Source organism: Asterias amurensis, chromosome 1, assembly GCF_032118995.1.
Source record: "Asterias amurensis chromosome 1, ASM3211899v1".
NCBI classification, from domain to species: Eukaryota; Metazoa; Echinodermata; class Asteroidea; order Forcipulatida; family Asteriidae; genus Asterias; species Asterias amurensis.
The window spans coordinates 12,429,541-12,448,551 of record NC_092648.1 but is presented as its reverse complement, the minus strand read 5'-3'; positions in this window follow the sequence as shown (position 1 = coordinate 12,448,551).

Sequence of the window (19,011 nt, the reverse complement as noted above, 5' to 3'; positions counted from 1 at the left end):
TTTTCTGTGTTATTATGAAGGCGGGCGTCTTGACAAGCAAAAGAGACAACGTTTCCAGAGTAACATCATGTTGTTATCAGAGTTGTTCACCTGTCTTTAGCTTTTGTACAGACCCACTTTATGTTTCATGGCTCCCCGGGGCTGATATATTTTCAGCAATTTCTTATCAGTGTGTCTTTCTCTGGGCCGTTGGTCACAATATTATTTTGTTGTAAAATTATTGACATTTACCGAAAATTGGCTAGGTGGTATTTCGGGTACGTAGTTAGGTGTGCAGGTAGTTTGCAGAAATCAAGGGTAAAGTAAATTTATTCAAATTTAATTATAGTTTTCCCTTCTATAAAATAAAAGGGTTTGACGATGACGAAATTGTTGTTCTAAGATCCCTCGCATGTTGCACATGTTAAGGTGTGTACAAACACCCGTCTGATTTCGATGAGGTTATTTCTTCGGTAATTTGTTTTGATGTAAAGGTTTTACGCATCATGATAGATTTGTTATTACATGCAATTAAGTATACCCGATAGTCTATGGAGAACAAATAAATTGGCCCACAAAGGTTATTAAATAACAACTAAATACAAAAAAATTAAAATAAAAATACTCGAAGTTATGTACTTTCAGATGCTTGATTTCGTGATCGCTCTCGCAAGACGCACTCTAGACGTGGTTTTTTATTTGATGTACACACTTCTCTTCCCACTAATTAGTTGTGAAATTGTTTTATCAAGATGGGTTTTAATCAACACTTGGAAACGTTGTTTATTTATGTGAGATTACATGAGTGATTCTAGTTGACCTTTCACCACTACTATTCTAAGCTCAACAGTGCCAAAAAATGCTTTAAAACATTTTTACCTTACACTATTTGCTCCCCGCGAGATTTTTACATGAAAATGTGCGGTTAGACATGTTGTTCATGAATCGGTAGGGTGGTCTTAATACACTTTTATTAGAACGCACTTGTGATTATTCTTTTTGTGTGGACATTATTCGCTCCATTAAAGGCAGTGGACACTATTGGTAATTGTCAAAGACTAGCCTTCACAGTTTATGTATCTCAACATGTGCATAAAATAACAAACCTTTGAAAATTTGAGCTCAATCGGTCATCGAACTTGCGAGATAATAATGAAAGAAAAAAACCCTTGTCACACGAAGTTGTGTGCGTTTAGATGGTTGATTTCGAGACCTCAAGTTCTAAACCTGAGGTCTCGAAATCAAATTCGTGGAAAATTACTTCTTTCTCGAAAACTATGGCACTTCAGAGGGAGCCGTTTCTCACAATGTTTTATACTATCAACCTCTCCCCATTACTCGTCACCAAGAAAGGTTTTATGTTAACAAATATTTTGAGTAATTACCAATAGTGTCCACTGCCTTTAAGGGGTTTAATTTAAATTTTTGTTAATTAGCGAAGAGAAAAAAGTCCTTGGGGTTTCCTGTTCAACTGGTTTGGCCATGGCAACGCTTCTTCATAAATTGCTCTCTCGCATCAAGTGAATGTTTGTATGACGTCATTACTCAATATGTTCGGATTTACGCAATTGAATTTTGAAATATTTAAAAGATTAAATGGTCAAACCTAATACTTTCAGCTAAATTTCGGCTGAATCGGACCCATAAATTTGTAGTTCATGACAATATTGGAGCTTTAAATAAACTCAGGGGCAAAATGGCGGCCATTTTGTTTTTTGACCCAAACATGCACTTTCGCCTAGTCAAAGTTTTCTACACCATCTTGATTCATGTCTTACCACACATTTTTATGAACAAATATTAGGAAGAGTATTTTTCACAACATTATTTTGTTCAACCAAAACTATATTTAATTTTGATCCTGACCAAATTTACCTTAAAATTTCCCCCCCCCCCCAAAAAAAAAATGTCTTTTTTTTCCAAATTTGTTTAAGCAAAATGGCGGCCATATTGAATTTTTAAATATTAAAATGTAAAATGTACAAACCTTTAACTTTCAGCCAGATTTGGGCTTAATCGGTCTCTTAATCTTCTAGTTATGTCAATGGGAGTTTTGTTATATGGTTCCAGGGGAAAAACGGCGGCCATTTTCCAGTTTGACCAAAAAATGTTTGAAAGCATTTTTGGCACTGTGGAGCTTAGACTATAAATAAATAAATAAAAAAATAAATATAAAGAGCAAATTTATTTTGTTTTTTACCCATACACCGATGTGTGTTAGCACTGTATACTCAGTACTTTCCCGAGTCCTCTGAAAAAAAAAAACCCACATGCACGTTACTCGGGTTGGATTCGAACCCACGACCCTTGCAATTCTAGAGCAAAGTCTTACCAACTAGACTACCGAGGTTGCCCGGTAGCTAGAGGCAGTTCGAATCCTATCTTTTGGCAGCGGGTACCGCGAGATATAAGAGAAGTTTGAACACAAACAAATTGACAAATGAAGCCATTTATTAAAACAATTTTAAATTTAAACTGGTGGAAAATCACAAAAGGTTACGCTCCGGAAGTGTCAGGCATTCAGGCGCCGGTTCAGTTAATGGCACACACTGGCCCCTCCCCATTGCCATATAGAACCCTTCAGGACTTGCATCCGACCCAGAGCACATCCCCCCCTGCCTCGAACCCTAGCCACCACGCGGGCCCTGTCCCTTTAGGGGAGAAAGCAAGGCAGATCCCAATCACACTGTCCCATCAGGGGCAGCAAAAAGCCTTGAATCTATATTAGAGACAGACGGTATTCGAACCCGGACCGGATGATCTGAGTTACTGAGACAGTCCCAGCACCCTTAACGCACTGCGCTAATGTGTTGGTGCTTAAAAACTGGTGTTTTCATTGTCATAATCAATAGACCGATTGCACTCCGTGCCTCACGTGACCTATAGTGGGTAAAATGTAAACAAACACGGCGTACTGCATATAAACGTGCGTTAAGAAGACATGGTTACTGTTATAAGATGATTAAGCTGCGGTTGCTTTGTGTTTCTGTTAACTATTTACTCTAATTTATGGAAGACGAAAAGTGGACATCTGCTTTTCTGGTATCAGAATTACAGAAAAGCAGATTTTATGTTTTTTTTTATATCAATTTTTCTCCTTTTCTTCTTTTCTGCCACATGCAAAGCAGATTGAACAATTTGTGAAAATGCCTTTTCTACTTTTCTGTTACCAGAAAAGCAGGTTTTACTTTTTCTCCATATGCTGACGGACGAAAGGTGGCCGTTTGCTTTTCTGCTATTAGAATAGTAGAAAAACAAATTTAACGTTTTGTGAATATGCAATTTTCTATTTCTCTGCTTTTCCGCCACCTAAAAAGCAGATTTTAACTTGGGCGGCCGAAAAGTGGCCATCTCCTTTTCTCCTTCCGGATACCGGAAAATCATACTTTACCTAGGTGGCCGAAAAGTGGCCATTTGCCTTTTTTGCGTTTTTCTGAAGAAGTGTTTTTGTGATGACCTATGGAGGACGACAAGTGGACATCTGCAATTTTCTATTTCTCTGCTTTTCCGCCACCTGAAAAGCAGATGTTACTCGGGCTTTCAGATACCGGAAAATCATATTAATTACCTAGGTGGCTGAAAAGTGACCCTTTGCCTTTTTTTGCGTTCAAAGGACCGCCCCGCAACGTTTCGATTTATTGAACAAGTCCAAACGTGTCACCGGTTTTTGAAACCTCCACTGGCGTATTTCCTTTGAGATGCCGCGCCGCATGTGCGGTCATCACAAAAACACTTCTTCAGAAAAACGCAAAAAAGGCAAATGGCCACTTTTCGGCCACCTAGGTAAAGTATGATTTTCCGGTATCCGGAAGGAGAAAAGGAGATGGCCACTTTTCGGCCGCCCAAGTTAAAATCTGCTTTTTAGGTGGCGGAAAAGCAGAGAAATAGAAAATTGCATATTCACAAAACGTTAAACCTGCTTTTCTACTATTCTGATAGCAGAAAAGCAAATGACCACTTTTCGTCCGCCAGCATATGGAGAGTAAAACCTGCTTTTCTGGTAACAGAGAAGTAGGAAAGTAGAAAATGCATTTTCACAAAACGTTCAATCTGCTTTTCAGGTACCAGAAAAGAAGAAAGGAGAAAAGTTGATATAAAAAACCCATAAAATCTGCTTTTCTGTGATTGTGATACCCGAAAAGCAGATGTCCACTTTTCGTCCTCCATAAAAACCAACAGTCCACCAACTAGGAAATTCCACGAGAATGTTCACAGGATGTCATGTGTTTGTGCACGGAAAGTGTGGTTTTAAATAGCACTCAATGTGACGATATTTTTGCCATATTAAAAAATAAAACTCCTGAAGAAGCTGCAAATTTGATTTATTTTCACCCTGAAATTGTTTGATTAGAAGGGGTATAGCTGTCAGCTAGAGTGCGGTCTCACTAGGCCCAGCCCGACTTCACTCCGTGCACACAGCGTAAAATCCACGGCGCGTGAGCTCGCTCAAACCTCATTTACGTAGTCTAACGATACTCTCAAAATAAATCTTTTGTTTGTAGTACAATACTTAAAATATCAAACAGCAAAATGGGATTTAAATCAATATAACAACATTCAACTTTAGAAAAGGGCTTCGTTTTTAGTACAAGTTTTCTCATGTCTTTATTTTGTAGCTGTGATTTTCAATACCCACTATATAGGTCACTTGAACACATGTGAACATTGATAGCGCAATCGGTCTATCCCACATATTGAGGTTTATAACACCCCTTGCAAGTTTTCTGCCTGCTCATTGGTTTAGAGCGCGTCACATGACATGTCTTAGTTTTGCCAGACGACGGCCGTGTGATAGAGCATCGGTTTGCCATGCGCTAGTCCAACAGACCCAGACGTCCGTGCAGTACCCAGACGTCCGTTGCGTATACTGGGATGATAATTTAATAGTCTGTAACCACTTCGGATTGCACGACACTACATGCAACACAGTAAGTAAAAGTGTTTGCAATCTGTATTCGCGTCGTCCGTGGATTGTAGCATTCAGGTCTGTAACTTAACAATAACAGTACAGTATTTAGAAATGTTTGGGATGTTATAAAACAAATGTTGACTGCTTTTACTCGTGCAATGGTTACAAACTATGACTCCCTTGGTGATCCCCGGAGCGTTCTATTTTCCCTCGGCTTCGCCTCGGGAAATTAGAACGCTCCGTTGATCACCTCGGGAGTCATAGTTTTAACCATAGCACTCGAAGCAGTCAATATTTGTATAGAAGCGCCCAAGTAAATGGGGAGAAAACGTTAAAAGGCACTGGACGCTATTGGTAATTACTCAAAATATTTGTTAGCACAAAAACTTACTTGGTAACGAACACTGGAGAGCTGTTGATAGTTTAACAAAATGAACAAAAAACAACGAAAAAGCAGTCAATATTTGTTGTATAACACCCCAAACATTTCTAAATACTGTACTATTAGTATTAAGTTACAGACCTGAATACTACAATCCACGGACGACGCGAATACAGATTGCAAACACTTTTACTTACTGTGTTGCATGTAGTGTAGCGCAATCCGAAATGGTTACAGACTATTAATTTATCATCCTCGTACACGCAACGGACGTCTGGGTACTGCACGCCGTGTGCTAGTCTGTCGGACTAGCGCACGGCGCCATGTGCTAGTCTTCGGACTAGCGCATGGCAAACCGACGCACTATCACACGGCCGTCGTCTAGCAAAACTAAGACATGTCATGTGACGCGCTCTAAACCAATGAGTAGGCAGAATACTTGCAAGGGATGTTATAAAAACACATAACTGTTGACCTATATACGTTTTGCCAGGAATCGAATGTGTTCGTTGAAGGTTATGAAGGTTAAATATTGTATGGCGTCATGAGCGCTTAATTTGAACGATATATAATAGGTGCTGCTTTTCATATCACAATAGCGTAATGATATCAAGGCTGTGATTTTTCTTTTAAAGTATTTCAGACGAAACGATCTCTTTGGAGGTTGGTAATGGTAAAACTTCAGATTATTGCCAATTGTAGGTCTTACTGCTAATTTTAGGGCAAATAGTCGACCAGGTTTACCAAGTAAGGTTTTGTGCTAATAATTATTTTGAGTGATTACCAATAGTGTCCACTGCCTTTACGGCAAATTTGCTCAGAAACACAGTTTAGAGTAAACTTTAATGAACAAAATATATGGGAAAAATTCACATCCGGATAGTTTTACATGAACAGGTGCGGTTAGACATGTTGATCATGGATCAAGATGGTGTATCAAATTTTGACCCGGAGAAAGTGCATTTTTTGTCCAAAAACTAAATGGCCGCTGTTTTTACCTGGATGCATGTTCCAACATTTGTTGTGTTTCAATTTTGAATGTTTTTTATTAATGAAGACGGGAATAAAACTCAGATTGGGAAAATCTGCAAGAGTCTCTACAATTCTCGATGTGGTTTTTACGTGTGAGGTCTCGAAATAAAGTCAAATATTTTACTGAGAAATTACTTCTTTCTAAAAAACACACGAAAAAAACACGTTACTTTAGAGGGAGCCGTTTCTCACAATGTTTTATACTATCATCAGCTCTCCATTGTTCATTACCAAGTAATTTTTTGTACTGACAACTATTTTGAGTGATTACCAATAGTGTCCAGTGCCTTTGAACGTTTTCTCCCCATTTAGTTGGGTGCGCCCCCTTGGTATGTGGAATAGACCGATTGCGCTACCAATGTTTACATGTGATCACGTGACCTATAGTGGTACAGAAATACACAGCTACACAGTATTAAGACATCTTATACTCGTAGCGATGGACCAGAATCGGCTGTATTTTCGATAAATAACACTTTTAACTAAAAACGGAGCCCTTTTTATAAAGTTGAATATTGTGACATTGATTTATATTACATTTGCTGTTTGATGTCCCCAGTATTCTACTACAAAGGAGGTTTCTTTTGAATATATGGTTAGATTACGTAATATTACTGAGGTTTGAACGAGCTCACGTGCCGTGAATTTTGCGTTGTGCACGGTGTGAAGTGTGGGTTGCGATAAGGGAGACTGGGAAGTTGTCCGACTCATAGCTGACAGACCCCTTCTAATCAAATATGTTGAGGGTGAAAATAAAGGGATTTGCAGCTTCAAATGAGATTTTCTTTTGAAAATATTGGCAGCAAAATCATTGCAATGAGGGCAATGTAAAACCACACGCTAGAGGCCAGGGAGTAGACCCGACACACCCCATGAATTTGGGACATTCAATGCATGATAAACACGGCATGTGGTGATTATTGGAGAAAACAAATGTATGCGTTGAAAAAAAAAGCCCGGACTTATAAAAACTTTCAGCTATGCTTTTGAATAATTCTGGAACTAAAAACGATAGAGAGACGCAGTTTGTATCTGCGTCATCCTGACATGTCCCTAAACTCAAATTTCAGAGTTTTAGAGCGGCTTCCAGACTTCTTGATACCAAAAATTAAAAGTAGGCGGCTGTGCTCCGAAACGAATTCAACAAGCCTCCCTACGGGATTTTTGTGCACAGAGAAAATCAAAAGTACAACGGGTCACTTGGACCCCGCATCATTGCTCAATCTAGACAGGTTTAGCACCATTGGATGGACAATTTCAAGAGCTTTCCTCTAGTACAAAAATTAGCGCTATGGGGATTTTCAAAGCGACGCTAGAGGCCAGGGAGTAGACACGACACACCCCATAAACTTGGGACATTTAATGCATGATATACACGGCATGTGGTGATTATTGGAGAAAACAAATACTATGCGTTGAAAAAAAGCCCGGACTTATAAAAACTTTCAGCTATGCTTTTGAATAATTCTGGAACTAAAAACGATAGAGAGACGCAGTTTGTATCTGTGTCATCCTGACATGTCCCTTAATTCAAATTGCAAAGTTTTAGAGCGGCTTCCAGACTTCTTGATACCGAAAATTAAAAGTAGGCGGCTGTGCTCCGAAACGAATTCAACAAGCCTCCCTACGGGATTTTTGTGCACAGAGAAAATCAAAAGTACAACGGGTCACTTTGACCCAAAATCATTGCTCAATCTAGACAAGTTTAGCACCATTGGATGGACACTTTCAAGGGCTTTCCTCTCGTACAAAAATTAGCGCTATGGGGATTTTCAAAGCGACGCTAGAGGCCAGGGAGTAGACGCGACACACCCCATAAACTTGGGACATTTAATGCATGATATACACGGCATAGGTGATTATTGGAGAAAACAAACACTATGCGTTGAAAAAATGCCCGGACTTATAAAAACTTTCAGATATGCTTTTGAATAATTCTGGAACTAAAAACGATAGAGAGACGCAGTTTGTATCTGTGTCATCCTGACATGTCCCTAAATTCAAATTTCAAAGTTTTAGAGCGGCTTCCAGACTGCTTGATACCGAAAATTAAAAGTAGGCGGCTATGCTCCGAAACGAACTCAACAAGCCTCCCTACGGGATTTTTGTGCACAGAGAAAATCAAAAGTACAACGGGTCACTTTGACCCCAAATCATTGCTCAATCTAAACAAGTTTAGCACCATTGGATGAACAATTTCAAGGGCTTTCCTCTCGTACAAAAATTAGCGCTATGGTGATTTTCAAAGCGACGCTAGACGCCAGGGAGTAGACACGACACACCCCATAAACTTGGGACATTTAATGCATGATATACACGGCATAGGTGATTATTGGAGAAAACAAATACTATGCGTTGAAAAAAAGCCCGGACTTATAAAAACTTTCAGATATGCTTTTGAATAATTCTGGAACTAAAAACGATAGAGAGACGCAGTTTGTATCTGTGTCATCCTGACATGTCCCTAAATTCAAATTTCAAAGTTTTAGAGCGGCTTCCAGACTGCTTGATACCGAAAATTAAAAGTAGGCGGCTATGCTCCGAAACGAACTCAACAAGCCTCCCTACGGGATTTTTGTGCACAGAGAAAATCAAAAGTACAACGGGTCACTTTGACCCCAAATCATTGCTCAATCTAAACAAGTTTAGCACCATTGGATGAACAATTTCAAGGGCTTTCCTCTCGTACAAAAATTAGCGCTATGGTGATTTTCAAAGCGACGCTAAACGCCAGGGAGTAGACACGACACACCCCATAAACTTGGGACATTTAATGCATGATATACACGGCATAGGTGATTATTGGAGAAAACAAATACTATGCGTTGAAAAAAAGCCCGGACTTATAAAAACTTTCAGCTATGCTTTTGAATAATTCTGGAACTAAAAAGGATAGAGAGACGCAGTTTGTATCTGTGTCATCCTGACATGTCCCTTAAGTCAAATTTCAAAGTTTTAGAGCGGCTTCCAGACTTCTTGATACCGAAAATTAAAAGTAGGCGGCTGTGCTCCGAAACGAATTCAACAAGCCTCCATATGGGATTTTTGTGCACAGAGAAAATCAAAAGTACAACGGGTCACTTTGACCCCAAATTATTGCTCAATCTAAACAAGTTTAGCACCATTGTAGGGACAATTTCAAGGGCTTTCCTCTCGTACAAAAATTAGCGCTATGGGGATTTTCAAAGCGACGCTAGACGCCAGGGAGCAGATACGACACACCCCATAAACTTGGGACATTTAATGCATGATATACACGGCATGTGGTGATTATTGGAGAAAACAAATACTATGCGTTGAAAAAAAGCCCGGACTTATAAAAACTTTCAGCTATGCTTTTGAATAATTCTGGAACTAAAAACGATAGAGAGACGCAGTTTGTATCTGCGTCATCCTGACATGTCCCTTAATTCAAATTTTAAAGTTTTAGAGCGGCTATCAGACTTCTTGATACCGAAAATTAAAAGTAGGCGGCTATGCTCCGAAACGAACTCAGCGAGCCTCCCTACGGGATTTTTGTGCACAGAGAAAATCAATAGAACAACGGGTCAATTTTACCCAAAACCATTGCTCAATTTAAACAAGTTTAGCACCATTGGATGGACAATTTCAAGGGCTTTCCTCTCGTACAAAAATTAGCGCTATGGGGATTTTCAAAGCGACGCTAGAGGCCAGGGAGTAGACGCGACACACCCCATAAACTTGGGACATTTAATGCATGATATACACAGCATAGGTGATTATTGGAGAAAACAAATACTATGCGTTGAAAAAAAGCCCGGACTTATAAAAACTTTCAGATATGCTTTTGAATAATTCTGGAACTAAAAACGATAGAGAGACGCAGTTTGTATCTGTGTCATCCTGACATGTCCCTTAATTCAAATTTCAAAGTTTTAGAGCGGCTTCCAGACTTCTTGATACCGAAAATTAAAAGTAGGCGGCTGTGCTCCGAAACGAATTCAACAAGCCTCCATACGGGATTTTTGTGCACAGAGAAAATCAAAAGTACAACGGGTCACTTTGACCCCAAATTATTGCTCAATCTAAACAAGTTTAGCACCATTGTAGGGACAATTTCAAGGGCTTTCCTCTCGTACAAAAATTAGCGCTATGGGGATTTTCAAAGCGACGCTAGAGGCCAGGGAGTAGACGCGACACACCCCATAAACTTGGGACATTTAATGCATGATATACACGGCATAGGTGATTATTGGAGAAAACAAATACTATGCGTTGAAAAAAAGCCCGGACTTATAAAAACTTTCAGATATGCTTTTGAATAATTCTGGAACTAAAAACGATAGAGAGACGCAGTTTGTATCTGTGTCATCCTGACATGTCCCTTAATTCAAATTTCAAAGTTTTAGAGCGGCTTCCAGACTTCTTGATACCGAAAATTAAAAGTAGGCGGCTGTGCTCCGAAACGAATTCAACAAGCCTCCATACGGGATTTTTGTGCACAGAGAAAATCAAAAGTACAACGGGTCACTTTGACCCCAAATTATTGCTCAATCTAAACAAGTTTAGCACCATTGTAGGGACAATTTCAAGGGCTTTCCTCTCGTACAAAAATTAGCGCTATGGGGATTTTCAAAGCGACGCTAGACGCCAGGGAGCAGACACGACACACCCCATAAACTTGGGACATTTAATGCATGATATACACGGCATGTGGTGATTATTGGAGAAAACAAATACTATGCGTTGAAAAAAAGCCCGGACTTATAAAAACTTTCAGCTATGCTTTTGAATAATTCTGGAACTAAAAACGATAGAGAGACGCAGTTTGTATCTGCGTCATCCTGACATGTCCCTTAATTCAAATTTCAAAGTTTTAGAGCGGCTTCCAGACTTCTTGATACCGAAAATTAAAAGTAGGCGGCTATGCTCCGAAACTAACTCAACGAGCCTCCCTACGGGATTTTTGTGCACAGAGAAAATCAATAGAACAACGGGTCAATTTTACCCCAAATCATTGCTCAATTTAAACAAGTTTAGCACCATTGGATGGACAATTTCAAGGGCTTTCCTCTCGTACAAAAATTAGCGCTATGGGGATTTTCAAAGCGACGCTAGACGCCAGGGAGTAGACACGACACACCCCATAAACTTGGGACATTTAATGCATGATATACACGGCATGTGGTGATTATTGGAGAAAACAAATACTATGCGTTGAAAAAAAGCCCGGACTTATAAAAACTTTCAGCTATGCTTTTGAATAATTCTGGAACTAAAAAGGATAGAGAGACGCAGTTTGTATCTGTGTCATCCTGACATGTCCCTTAATTCAAATTTCAAAGTTTTAGAGCGGCTTCCAGACTTCTTGATACCGAAAATTAAAAGTAGGCGGCTGTGCTCCGAAACGAATTCAACAAGCCTCCATACGGGATTTTTGTGCACAGAGAAAATCAAAAGTACAACGGGTCACTTTGACCCCAAATTATTGCTCAATCTAAACAAGTTTAGCACCATTGTAGGGACAATTTCAAGGGCTTTCCTCTCGTACAAAAATTAGCGCTATGGGGATTTTCAAAGCGACGCTAGACGCCAGGGAGCAGACACGACACACCCCATAAACTTGGGACATTTAATGCATGATATACACGGCATGTGGTGATTATTGGAGAAAACAAATACTATGCGTTAAAAAAGCCCGGACTTATAAAAACTTTCAGCTATGCTTTTGAATAATTCTGGAACTAAAAACGATAGAGAGACGCAGTTTGTATCTGCGTCATCCTGACATGTCCCTTAATTCAAATTTCAAAGTTTTAGAGCGGCTTCCAGACTTCTTGATACCGAAAATTAAAAGTAGGCGGCTATGCTCCGAAACGAACTCAACAAGCCTCCCTACGGGATTTTTGTGCACAGAGAAAATCAATAGAACAACGGGTCAATTTTACCCCAAATCATTGCTCAATTTAAACAAGTTTAGCACCATTGGATGGACAATTTCAAGGGCTTTCCTCTCGTACAAAAATTAGCGCTATGGGGATTTTCAAAGCGACGCTAGACGCCAGGGAGTAGACGCGACACACCCCATAAACTTGAGACATTTAATGCATGATATACACGGCATGTGGTGATTATTGGAGAAAACAAATACTATGCGTTGAAAAAAAGCCCGGACTTATAAAAACTTTCAGCTATGCTTTTGAATAATTCTGGAACTAAAAACGATAGAGAGACGCAGTTTGTATCTGCGTCATCCTGACATGTCCCTTAATTCAAATTTTAAAGTTTTAGAGCGGCTATCAGACTTCTTGATACCGAAAATTAAAAGTAGGCGGCTATGCTCCGAAACGAACTCAGCGAGCCTCCCTACGGGATTTTTGTGCACAGAGAAAATCAATAGAACAACGGGTCAATTTTACCCAAAATCATTGCTCAATTTAAACAAGTTTAGCACCATTGGATGGACAATTTCAAGGGCTTTCCTCTCGTACAAAAATTAGCGCTATGGGGATTTTCAAAGCGACGCTAGACGCCAGGGAGTAGACACGACACACCCCATAAACTTGGGACATTTAATGCATGATATACACGGCATAGGTGATTATTGGAGAAAACAAATACTATGCGTTGAAAAAAAGCCCGGACTTATAAAAACTTTCAGATATGCTTTTGAATAATTCTGGAACTAAAAACGATAGAGAGACGCAGTTTGTATCTGTGTCATCCTGACATGTCCCTTAATTCAAATTTCAAAGTTTTAGAGCGGCTTCCAGACTTCTTGATACCGAAAATTAAAAGTAGGCGGCTGTGCTCCGAAACGAATTCAACAAGCCTCCATACGAGATTTTAGTAGACACGACACACCCCATAAACTTGGGACATTTAATGCATGATATACACGGCATAGGTGATTATTGGAGAAAACAAATACTATGCGTTGAAAAAAGCCCGGACTTATACAAACTTTCAGATATGCTTTTGAATAATTCTGGAACTAAAAACGATAGAGAGACGCAGTTTGTATCTGCGTCATCCTGACATGTCCCTAAATTCAAATTTCAAAGTTTTAGAGCGGCTTCCAGACTGCTTGATACCGAAAATTAAAAGTAGGCGGCTATGCTCCTAAACGAACTCAACAAGCCTCCCTACGGGATTTTTGTGCACAGAGAAAATCAAAAGTACAACGGGTCACTTTGACCCCAAATCATTGCTCAATCTAAACAAGTTTAGCACCATTGGATGAACAATTTCAAGGGCTTTCCTCTCGTACAAAAATTAGCGCTATGGGGATTTTCAAAGCGACACTAGACGCCAGGGAGTAGACGCGACACACCCCATAAACTTGAGACATTTACTGCATGATATACACGGCATGTGGTGATTATTGGAGAAAACAAATACTATGCGTTGAAAAAAAGCCCGGACTTATAAAAACTTTCAGCTATGCTTTTGAATAATTCTGGAACTAAAAACGATAGAGAGACGCAGTTTGTATCTGCGTCATCCTGACATGTCCCTTAATTCAAATTTCAAAGTTTAAGAGCGTCTTCCAGACTTCTTGATACCGAAAATTAAAAGTAGGCGGCTATGCTCAGAAACGAACTCAACAAGCCTCCCTACGGGATTTTTGTGCACAGAGAAAATCAATAGAACAACGGGTCAATTTTACCCAAAATCATTGCTCAATTTGAACAAGTTTAGCACCATTGGATGGACAATTTCAAGGGCTTTCCTCTCGTACAAAAATTAGCGCTATGGGGATTTTCAAAGCGACGCTAGACGCCAGGGAGTAGACGCGACACACCCCATAAACTTGAGACATTTACTGCATGATATACACGGCATGTGGTGATTATTGGAGAAAACAAATACTATGCGTTGAAAAAAAGCCCGGACTTATAAAAACTTTCAGCTATGCTTTTGAATAATTCTGGAACTAAAAAGGATAGAGAGACGCAGTTTGTATCTATGTCATCCTGACATGTCCCTTAATTCAAATTTCAAAGTTTTAGAGCGGCTTCCAGACTTCTTGATACCGAAAATTAAAAGTAGGCGGCTGTGCTCCGAAACGAATTCAACAAGCCTCCCTACGAGATTTTAGTAGACACGACACACCCCATAAACTTGGGACATTTAATGCATGATATACACGGCATAGGTGATTATTGGAGAAAACAAATACTATGCGTTGAAAAAAAGCCCGGACTTATACAAACTTTCAGATATGCTTTTGAATAATTCTGAAACTAAAAACGATAGAGAGACGCAGTTTGTATCTGCGTCATCCTGACATGTCCCTAAATTCAAATTTCAAAGTTTTAGAGCGGCTTCCAGACTGCTTGATACCGAAAATTAAAAGTAGGCGGCTATGCTCCGAAACGATCTCAACAAGCCTCCCTACGGGATTTTTGTGCACAGAGAAAATCAAAAGTACAACGGGTCACTTTGACCCCAAATCATTGCTCAATCTAAACAAGTTTAGCACCATTGGATGAACAATTTCAAGGGCTTTCCTCTCGTACAAAAATTAGCGCTATGGGGATTTTCAAAGCGACGCTAGACGCCAGGGAGTAGACACAACACACCCCATAAACTTGGGACATTTAATGCATGATATACACGGCATGTGGTGATTATTGGAGAAAACAAATACTATGCGTTGAAAAAAAGCCCGGACTTATAAAAACTTTCAACTATGCTTTTGAATAATTCTGGAACTAAAAAGGATAGAGAGACGCAGTTTGTATCTGTGTCATCCTGACATGTCCCTTAATTCAAATTTCAAAGTTTTAGAGCGGCTTCCAGACTTCTTGATACCGAAAATTAAAAGTAGGCGGCTATGCTCCGAAACGAATTCAACAAGCCTCCCTACGGGATTTTTGTGCACAGAGAAAATCAAAAGTACAACGGGTCACTTTGACCCCAAATCATTGCTCAATCTAGACAAGTTTAGCACCATTGGATGGACACTTTCAAGGGCTTTCCTCTCGTACATAAATTAGCGCTATGGGGATTTTCAAAGCGACGCTAGAGGTCAGGGAGTACAACGGGTCACTTTGACCCCAAATCATTGCTCAATCTAAACAAGTTTAGCACCATTGGATGGACAATTTCAAGGGCTTTCCTCTCGTACTAAAATTAGCGCTATGGGGATTTTCAAAGCGACGCTAGACGCCAGGGAGTAGACACGACACACCCCATAAACTTGGGACATTTAATGCATGATATACACGGCATGTGGTGATTATTTGAGAAAACAAATACTATGCGTTGAAAAAAAGCCCGGACTTATAAAAACTTTCAGCTATGCTTTTGAATAATTCTGGAACTAAAAACGATAGAGAGACGCAGTTTGTATCTGCGTCATCCTGACATGTCCCTTAATTCAAATTTCAAAGTTTTAGAGCGGCTTCCAGACTTCTTGATACCGAAAATTAAAAGTAGGCGGCTATGCTCCGAAACGAACTCAACAAGTCTCCCTACGGGATTTTTGTGCACAGAGAAAATCAATAGAACAACGGGTCAATTTTACCCCAAATCATTGCTCAATTTAAACAAGTTTAGCACCATTGGATGGACAATTTCAAGGGCTTTCCTCTCGTACAAAAATTAGCGCTATGGGGATTTTCAAAGCGACGCTAGACGCCAGGGAGTAGACGCGACACACCCCATAAACTTGAGACATTTACTGCATGATATACACGGCATGTGGTGATTATTGGAGAAAACAAATACTATGCGTTGAAAAAAAGCCCGGACTTATAAAAACTTTCAGCTATGCTTTTGAATAATTCTGGAACTAAAAACGATAGAGAAACGCAGTTTGTAACTGCGTCATCCTGACATGTCCCTAAATTCAAATTTCAAAAATTTAGAGCGGCTTCCAGACTTCTTGATACCGAAAATTAAAAGTAGGCGGCTATGCTCCGAAACGAATTCAACAAGCCTCCCTACGGGATTTTTGTGCACAGAGAAAATCAAAAGTACAACGGGTCACTTTGACCCCAAATCATTGCTCAATCTAAACAAGTTTAGCACCATTGGATGAACAATTTCAAGGGCTTTCCTCTCTTACAAAAATTAGCGCTATGGGGATTTTCAAAGCGACGCTAGACGCCAGGGAGTAGACGCGACACACCCCATAAACTTGAGACATTTAATGCATGATATACACGGCATGTGGTGATTATTGGAGAAAACAAATACTATGCGTTGAAAAAAAGCCCGGACTTATAAAAACTTTCAGCTATGCTTTTGAATAATTCTGGAACTAAAAACGATAGAGAAACGCAGTTTGTATCTGCGTCATCCTGACATGTCCCTAAATTCAAATTTCAAAGATTTAGAGCGGCTTCCAGACTTCTTGATACCGAAAATTAAAAGTAGGCGGCTGTGCTCCGAAACGAATTCAACAAGCCTCCCTACGGGATTTTTGTGCACAGAGAAAATCAAAAGTACAACGGGTCACTTTGACCCCAAATCATTGCTCAATCTAAACAAGTTTAGCACCATTGGATGAACAATTTCAAGGGCTTTCCTCTCGTACAAAAATTAGCGCTATGGGGATTTTCAAAGCGACGCTAGACGCCAGGGAGTAGACGCGACACACCCCATAAACTTGGGACATTTAATGCATGATATACACGGCATAGGTGATTATTGGAGAAAACAAATACCATGCGTTGAAAAAAAGCCCGGACTTATAAAAACTTTCAGATATGCTTTTGAATAATTCTGGAACTAAAAACGATAGAGAGACGCAGTTTGTATCTGCGTCATCCTGACATGTCCCTAAATTCAAATTTCAAAGTTTTAGAGCGGCTTCCAGACTGCTTGATACCGAAAATTAAAAGTAGGCGGCTATGCTCCGAAACGATCTCAACAAGCCTCCCCTACGGGATTTTTGTGCACAGAGAAAATCAAAAGTACAACGGGTCACTTTGACCCCAAATCATTGCTCAATCTAAACAAGTTTAGCACCATTGGATGAACAATTTCAAGGGCTTTCCTCTCGTACAAAAATTAGCGCTATGGGGATTTTCAAAGCGACGCTAGACGCCAGGGAGTAGACACGACACACCCCATAAACTTGGGACATTTAATGCATGATATACACGGCATGTGGTGATTATTGGAGAAAACAAATACTATGCGTTGAAAAAAAGCCCGGACTTATAAAAACTTTCAGCTATGCTTTTGAATAATTCTGGAACTAAAAACGATAGAGAGACGCAGTTTGTATCTGCGTCATCCTGACATGTCCCTTAATTCAAATTTCAAAGTTTTAAAGCGTCTTCCAGACTTCTTGATACCGAAAATTAAAAGTAGGCGGCTATGCTCCGAAACGAACTCAACAAGCCTCCCTACGGGATTTTTGTGCACAGAGAAAATCAATAGAACAACGGGTCAATTTTACCCAAAATCATTGCTCAATTTGAACAAGTTTAGCACCATTGGATGGACAATTTCAAGGGCTTTCCTCTCGTACAAAAATTAGCGCTATGGGGATTTTCAAAGCGACGCTAGAGGCCAGGGAGTAGACACGACACACCCCATAAACTTGGGACATTTAATGCATGATATACACGGCATGTGGTGATTAATGGAGAAAACAAATACTATGCGTTGAAAAAAAGCCCGGACTTATAAAAACTTTCAGCTATGCTTTTGAATAATTCTGGAACTAAAAACGATAGAGAGACGCAGTTTGTATCTGCGTCATCCTGACATGTCCCTTAATTCAAATTTCAAAGTTTTAAAGCGTCTTCCAGACTTCTTGATACCGAAAATTAAAAGTAGGCGGCTATGCTCCGAAACGAACTCAACAAGCCTCCCTACGGGATTTTTGTGCACAGAGAAAATCAATAGAACAACGGGTCAATTTTACCCAAAATCATTGCTCAATTTGAACAAGTTTAGCACCATTGGATGGACAATTTCAAGGGCTTTCCTCTCGTACAAAAATTAGCGCTATGGGGATTTTCAAAGCGACGCTAGAGGCCAGGGAGTAGACGCGACACACCCCATAAACTTGAGACATTTACTGCATGATATACACGGCATGTGGTGATTATTGGAGAAAACAAATACTATGCGTTGAAAAAAAGCCCGGACTTATAAAAACTTTCAGCTATGCTTTTGAATAATTCTGGAACTAAAAACGATAGAGAGACGCAGTTTGTTTCTGCGTCATCCTGACATGTCCCTAAATTCAAATTTCAAAGTCTTAGAGCGGCTTCCAGACTTCTTGATACCGAAAATTAAAAGTAGGCGGCTATGCTCCGAAACGAATTCAACAAGCCTCCCTACGGGATTTTTGTGCACAGAGAAAATCAAAAGTACAACGGGTCACTTTGACCCCAAATCATTGCTCAATCTAGACAAGTTTAGCACCATTGGATGGACACTTTCAAGGGCTTTCCTCTCGTACAAAAATTAGCGCTATGGGGATTTTCAAAGCGACGCTAGAGGCCAGGGAGTAGACACGACACACCCCATAAACTTGGGACATTTAATGCATGATATACACGGCATGTGGTGATTATTGGAGAAAACAAATACTATGCGTTGAAAAAAAGCCCGGACTTATAAAAACTTTCAGCTATGCTTTTGAATAATTCTGGAACTAAAAACGATAGAGAGACGCAGTTTGTATCTGCGTCATCCTGACATGTCCCTTAATTCAAATTTCAAAGTTTTAGAGCGTCTTCCAGACTTCTTGATACCGAAAATTAAAAGTAGGCGGCTA